This window comes from Hakea prostrata, chromosome 6 (assembly GCF_041222555.1).
Source record: "Hakea prostrata isolate BN-2017 chromosome 6, UWA_Hpros_2, whole genome shotgun sequence".
NCBI lineage: Eukaryota > Viridiplantae > Streptophyta > Magnoliopsida > Proteales > Proteaceae > Hakea > Hakea prostrata.
In genome coordinates, this window is record NC_142605.1 from 4080848 (window position 1) to 4088652 (window position 7805).

Genomic DNA, 7805 nt, shown 5'->3' on the forward strand with positions numbered 1-7805 from the left:
AATGAGGGTTGGGCGGTTCCAGATTGGATTTTGTGTTTTTCAAAATATTTTGAAAATCTAAACTCAAACCACTGGTTTTTGAATTCGTATATACGTGTATTATGTATGTTGTGTTTTTAAAAAGTATTAACTAATTGGTATGTAATACTAATATTTTACTTATACATTCATTCGAACCGCCCAACTCGGACCGCTGGGTCGTTCGTTGAACCGAACCGTCAGCAAAAAACAAAGAAAAAAATGTGGGTTTTGAATATTTTAATGGAAGGATGAATCCAGCCGTCCGATCTAATCGGACGGCTGGCTCCACCGTGGAGCGCATTAATGACGCTCCACTGAAGCAAAATTGATAAAACACACATTTAATGCCACATTGCCTAACACGAATAGGTGCATTAAGGCACCAGCTGAGGTGAACACGAGCCTCATCCTTGCCGCTAATGTCGTGTTTTCTTAACCATTGTTTTCTTTACATGGGCCGTTTTCATGTTGCTTAATTTGATGATGTAAACAGATCTGAATGATGTGACCGTCGTCTCCCAAGCCGCCTTCGTGATGCATAAAACACACGTTTCATGGCCTAACACGAATAGATTAAGGCGGCTGAGGTGAACAAGAGCCTCATCCTTGCTGCTAATGTCGTGCTTCCTTAACCATTGTTTTCTTTACTTGGGCCGTTTACATGTTGCTTAATTTGATAATATAAACAGATCTGAATGGCTATAACTGTAAAATTGGGTGCTCTTTTTTTTCTTTCTTGATAATTATCGTCTTCCTTATGGGAGGTCTTGGATTCAAACCCACTCGGCGGCATTAATATAAAAAAGCTCCCTTGAGAATGTAAATCGTGGTGCGCGCAAGCTGGTCCGGATGAACCTCATATCCAAAAAAAATAAATAAATAAATAAATTATCATCTTTATGCTTTAGCCTTCTTTTTTTTCTTATTATTTTTTTAATTTTATTTTTTATGTAATTCCTTAATTTTTATTTTTTTTCATTTGTAGTAGGTTTGTTCCATATCTTATTATCCTCTTCTTCTTTTATTTCTTTTATTTTTTTTGAATTTTATCTAATGAAGTTGCAGGAGATTGAGGAGGTAAATCAAAGAGGAATAACCCTAAAATTAATGAACCCTAAAACCCAAACAAAAGAGGTGGTGGTTGATGCTTTTGGGTGGTAATGAGTAGTTTCCGATGGTAGTGGATGGATTCTGCCAATGACTCAACTTAACCAATGAAGAAGATGGGTGAAGAGATCTCCCTATGTGTTAATATTAGTAATATATTATAAAAATAATTTTTAATTGAGGCTAATTTGGTTATATCATGAATTTAATTTGGATTTCACTAACGGCTTGGATGCGTCTTTGACAAGATGGAGCCAAGCGTAATATATGGAACAATACGTCAGTACGTCAGTACTTTTATGCCCAAATCAATGGTGTGCACATAAAGGTTTCCCCTTTTTTTTTTTTTTTTTTTTTTTTTTTTTTTTTTTTTGGTGACCCTCCCCCAACAAAAAAAAAAGGTTGATCTCAGTGATTGAGAAGATAGAGGGTAGTTCAATCTTCAATGATTCAAATACTAAGATTGAACCAAACAAAGTGATCCGACTCAACTTGAAAGGGAGAAACCGACTGAGTTGACAAAAATAGGGGGTGACTTGTGTATTTAAAAACACTAAGGGAGAAAGAGATGTGAAAATTTGGGGTTTTGGGAGAATTTGATGAATTTGAGTAAGGGAGTTTTAGTAAATAAAGTATAAGAATATGGGAGTGACAAAAATTTACTCTTTATTTTATTATACTAACTGGAAAGACACACATGTCCCACGTCCTTTTTGTTTATTGAAAATTAATAGAAAAATAACTATTTTTCCAACTTGAGTCGTTTTTTTCCCTCCTAAATCTGATTCTATTCGGACCTACAAGATGGTACAAGGTTCTCAATTTAAGTATATTCATTCTCTTTGAATAGAAAAAAGAAAAATGGTTTAACTTCAAGGATTGGCTGGATGACAAAGACAAATGCTTCAGAGTATGACGTTAAGAGTTTGAATCTCAGAACAAACCTCTAAGAGGATATAGTTGACGTGTGCATAAGCTGATCTAGATGAACCTCAGTTCTCAAAACTAAAGGTTTAAGAAAATCCCAATTTCCAACATGTGTTGAATGGGAGTCAATATTTATAAGTTCATTATACTTACAGAATTATAGAGACTCATATTGTATGATCAATGTTTAAAGTATCACATATCAATAATGTAGTAATTTTAAGAGATGTATCATTTCGCAACATATCATGTCGCAGATACTATCAACAGTGCAAAATTAGATGAAAATGATCAAAATGCATATGGAAATTATCTAATTTAAATAAAAGACAAGTTGGAAATTAAGTTAAATGAATAACATTACATTTTTAACATAAGTGTGCAACTTTGGGGACTCTTGCAAAAGTTTACAAGTATCAGGAGCACAAGATCACAGTGTGAAAGCAGGAACTTCTAGGTGCATTATTATAGTCGCCGTCCTTAAGACGTAATTCGCCCTCACTGAAGGTGCTATGAGGTACCGGCGAACCGTCTCCCAAGATACAAAGAAGCCCAACTCAAAGTTGTTTCTCCCCAAGTTTTGCAAAGCACAAACAAAACCTAAGAACAAAGAAAACTTCAAAATTTTTCTTATTCTCTTGCTGTTGAGAAGCTAAAGGGTATTTTATAGGCATTGAGGTGCCTCTACTAAACAGTTCATGACTCTATTCATATGGGTGCACCTCTCTGTAGGGATACAATTGCCTATATTCAGATCTGAGTCGTCGAATCGTTCGGCCGCACGATCTAACGGTCCAAATTGAACCATCAAATAGATATGTATGTATCTACTTCTATCACCCTAGATCTATCGTTGATCAAAATACAAGGTTCATATCTGATCTCACTTTAAGAGATACAAGCGTGGGCCAAAAGCTCCCAAACAGCCCATTGCCGACGCTGAGCGCTCGGACAGTACACCGTCCTCGCTCGTACACTGCACACGCATTGGCATGTCTTATTATTATAAATCCTATTAATTAACTTGGATTCTTACTTCTCGGTGTTGCTACAAAAATTCTCCTCGTCCACCAAGATTCGCTGTCCTGTACAAACGTACTTGACCGTGTTGGTCGAGGTCAGCCTCCGACGAGCTAGTTAGCAAGAGACCAATCTAGAAGAATAAATAGGAATGAAGTATTCACTATTGCTTACCTTTCTCTCGCTCTTGGATCTGTTTATATAGATTCTGGGATCGTTTACCTATCCTTCCGTATTGGAGTCCTGCTCGGACTTGTTGATAAATTTGTTCCCAACTCTCCTACCCAGAGAGTCTCTGATCTCATACGCTCTAGAGTCTTTGTGGATAGAGACTCTGATCATTCTCACTGATTATTATATGTTCGGGAGTCTTTTGTGTATAGGACTTTGATCGTTCTTGACGATTGTGTTATGGTTTGGATAATTATGGTAGATCCATTTTGGTCGGCCTGGACCATGGTCGACCTATTTATGCAAATCAGTCATTAACATAAGTCCCTCAGTCCCTTGGTGTCGGTAGTAGTATGCTCGGCCCAAGGGACTGTTCTGTCTTCGTTTGTTGCTATGTGTGCCGGGTAGAATTTATACCATTGTTTCCCGTGCATCTTCCCCACTTTGAAAACCTAAACGCTGCAGTAATGGATAGCCATTCATCGCACATGTTAACTTATGCATGTTCTCCTCGAGTTGCGTTATGTGCGTCACGTTTCAACAATAGGTCACATAATGATGTGGTTGGATTATGAAAAGACTCCTCATCTTATCCATCCATTTGTTTAACATAACAACCATTGGATGGGCATCTCAAGGATACTTAAAGAGCTCTTCATCTGAATCGTTGAAGAGAAATAACTTTAACCTCTTGGATAGGAATCTTCAAAGATGTTTAAATATCCTTTCCCTCTTCTTCTTCTCTCATTTCATTTTTGTGCATACGAGAGTAAAACATAGAGCTTTTGAAGGTATTGTCTTCTTCCTTCATTTGTTTTCTTCTGACGAGTTTTGAACAAGAACTAGTAAGTTCCTTTCGTTTTTCTTCATTTCATTTACTTTATGAAGATTTATAATGGAATACTTGACTATTCCTTTGAACTTTATCGTTTTCTTATATTGTTTTCTTATATTGTTTTCTTCTATTTTTCTTATTCTTTTTGTGTTTTCTTCTACCCTTTTCCTCTTCTTTTGCTTAGAACATCATGGTTCTAGTAAAGAGGGTTAAAACCATAGTTTCTAAAACCAAAAAAGTTGAACGAAGAAAGGCCTTTGAATGAGTATGATCCCAGTCATTTGAGAGATACTGAGCAATGTTCGAGTGGTTGGTCCGGTGACCCTTCCTCTTATTCTGGTCGAGATCCATCCAGTAATGATGGTGATGAGGTCAGAATAGAGTCCCAACCTTCATCTTTTGCTTTTCCTAATAATAGGACTTCCTTGAGTGCCTGGGCTAAGTTCAAGGCCAAGAAAAAGAGGTGGAAAGATAGTCTTATTCTCGAAGAGTATAAGATTGAATAGATAAAGACCTTACTCCCAACCACATAGATTATGACCCATCTTCCTCTAGACCTGAATTCCAGTCTCCCATATGACAGAAGAAAGGTTAGAGTTCCTTCATAAAAAATACGAGATACCTTTAGATTTTGTTCTTAGGTTCCCGACCAATGATGAGAGGGCGAACACTCCTTGTCCCGGGGAATTCTGCCTTTATGAAGATGCACTTAAGAGTGGTTTTAGACTTCCCGTTCAACCATTGTTCAAGGAGATAATGATTCACTTTCAAATGTGCCCAAGTATGTTTGCACCCAATAGCTGGTGCAATGTCATCTGCTATTGGGGGTTCTGTCAGGGCAAGCAAGTCAAAGTCTGTCCATCGTTTGCGCTGTGCCTTGATTTTTTCATGGTGAAGAAGCAGGAGTAGGATGGATGGTTTTATCTTTCAAAATGTACTTCCACCAATGTGGTTGGTATGAAAATTTCGTAGGAAATATCACATTCTCGTCCAACACCAAGGGGTGGTGCCCGAAATACTTTTTCGTCTGGCCACCCTCTGAACCTTCTTTCCCAATCTATTGGGTTAGTGGACCGGCCAGAGGATCAAACAGTCAAATCCACCCAGGGGATACCCTATCTGGAATACCCGGTGGAGTGATCCACAGCCCAAAAGATCAAGTTTAGGAACGATCATATCCACTTAGCACAATTCATAGTTTTCAAGTAATTTAATAATAAAAGTCAAGGAAAGAATATCAGAAGAATCACAAGGAACATCAGAGTGCGGAAAGATACCAATAAAATAAATAATTAAAATGTGGGATGAGGTGGAAACCCACTCTACAACAATAACGGAAGGTAGATCGAATAAAAGTAAAGGTTACAACCGGTTCTCAAAAGAAGGGAAAGAAAAGGTAAGCAACTAAATTACAGTTTCTTCTAGCTTATACAATTTTTCTTAAATAACAAAATCATAAGAAACTAATCCAGGCCGAATATGCTCCTGACAAATATCAGTCTCGGAATGCTAGTCTTTATCAACATGTTCACTGCAACCAGTGTGGTACAAGTCACCAACTTGGTAGTACCTGCAGAAAAGTCTAACAAATATGTTGCAAAAATGAGTGAGTTCAAAAGAACTCAGCAAGGCAATCATTCCATAAAACATATGCCATATGATACAAGCCATAACATGATGCAATATGATATGAAACACATGATGCAAGTATGGTTCTAACTCTATGAATGCTGGTCTCTAAGGTAGGCATGCTTTAAATTATAGAACCATACTTCTTTGGGTAGGTCTCAATCACTCAAGCTGGTGGGAATTGGGTTCTGAAACCTTCCGGACAACCTTGGCTAGGGTTTCGGTCACCGCTCTCTCACATCACCATTTAGTCTAAGTATTGGCGCATGTCAAGGTAAAGCCTAGCCCAATGCAAGTCATCTACTCAGTCATATCATGTTAGATCCAGATATGTCCATTCCTCGCCCCGGGCGATCCTTTCTTGGTATCCTTCACACTAGAGTCAGCATAGTCCCAAACTATGGACTCATCAACCTTATTGGTCATCCACAAATAATAGATGGGAAGCTCTCACGTCCTCTCATGGGTTGGGTTACCGGTCTTGAGCGCCCGTGAGCCCAAGTCTAGCTATTTGCAACCCTACCAATAAATGGCTCCTTTCGGGTATCTGTAGTATGGTTTATGTCTTCTCACGGGTTGGTTACTAGTCTTGAGTGCCCATCAAACCATACCTACCATGGGTCGTTTGGTCTCAATGCCCTTTCGATTCGGGTCTGATACGACAGGGACATCCTAGCCACACAACTAGACAAATCCTATGTATGTCATCCAATAACCCGAGAAAGTGTCGATGGGCACCTTCGGAGAACATCCTATACTATTCCCTCTGATGCCCAAGGACAGAAGCGTCAATAGGACACTCCCCAATCCCAAGTTATATCTAAGCAACCACATGCTCAAGTCCAACATCTCACATACATTTGATACATCATCATCATAGAAGTTCAGTCCAAATATTGAAATGATTCATCATATGTACAAGTGACAATAATAATTAATCATTATAACAAGAGCATATGAAATCACAATACTACTATTCTAAAGCATGTATAACAATCCTATGATGTTCAAAAGTAATAAAGAGACCATGCTCACTAAGTTATGAAAATCAAGGCATAAGCACATAGCCTATGTATTTATGGCGATAACCATACTTACCTTAATCGAATCAAAACTAATCCCAAAGATCTCTTAGAATAGTCCCAAACTTGGTGCTTGAACCCTAAACAACACATGTGACACATTAGAGAAGAAAACAATCAAATCGGAGGTCAAACGGAGCAATTCTGGCTAGTACAGAGTTGCTGTCATATCTTGGTCGACTGGCTGGTCGACTGTCAGTCGACCAGAGCAAACAGTAATGGGCTGAATATGAGATTTGGCTCGAAACTGATCTTCCGGTGCTCCGATCGATCCGAAACTTGGAGGGAATGATTATGGCAATATCAGAACACTATTGATGTGGAGAAAATATGATCGAACCTGGTTCATACTTGGTTTGACCTTCGAATCCGGTAGGGATGAAAGGAATCGACTCGCTTCCGAGCGAGCTGGGTCCAAGAGGTAGCTTGCTGAGGAAGAAAACTAAATCAGCAACAAGCACGCCCTAATCCAACTTATGGATTAGGTTAATTACCCTAATGATGGCAGGCACAACTTGGCGGCTGTCACTTATCACTATTGAAGGGATAATCATCAGATAACTGTGAGGTTATCTCAGGAGTCCTCTACTAGTTCAAACTAGTAGAAAACTATCGCTCAACGGATCTAACTATTAGAATCCAACGACTATCCGAAGAAGGCTCAAATACATCCAACGAAGAAGATTCGAAGGTACACTCTATATAAACATCACTTACCTACAAGGTAAGGGGACAAGATCTACACACACATTTGGACGTAAACACTCAGATGCTTATGATCTAAATTGTTTTCCCGTTATTCATTCCTTAGCTCTGTGCTACTAACAGAGCCATTTGTGATTAAGTTCATCGACTGACTTCGCCTTTGGAGGTGGACTCCTGACCCCAGCAGCCGGGCCACATCTGATGCTTTCGTTTTGCAGGTCATTCTAAGGAGATCTAAGGGCTGAGTAGATTTTGGACGCATCAACTATACACTAAGTTTCATCAATATCCAACGGTCCAATTAGGAA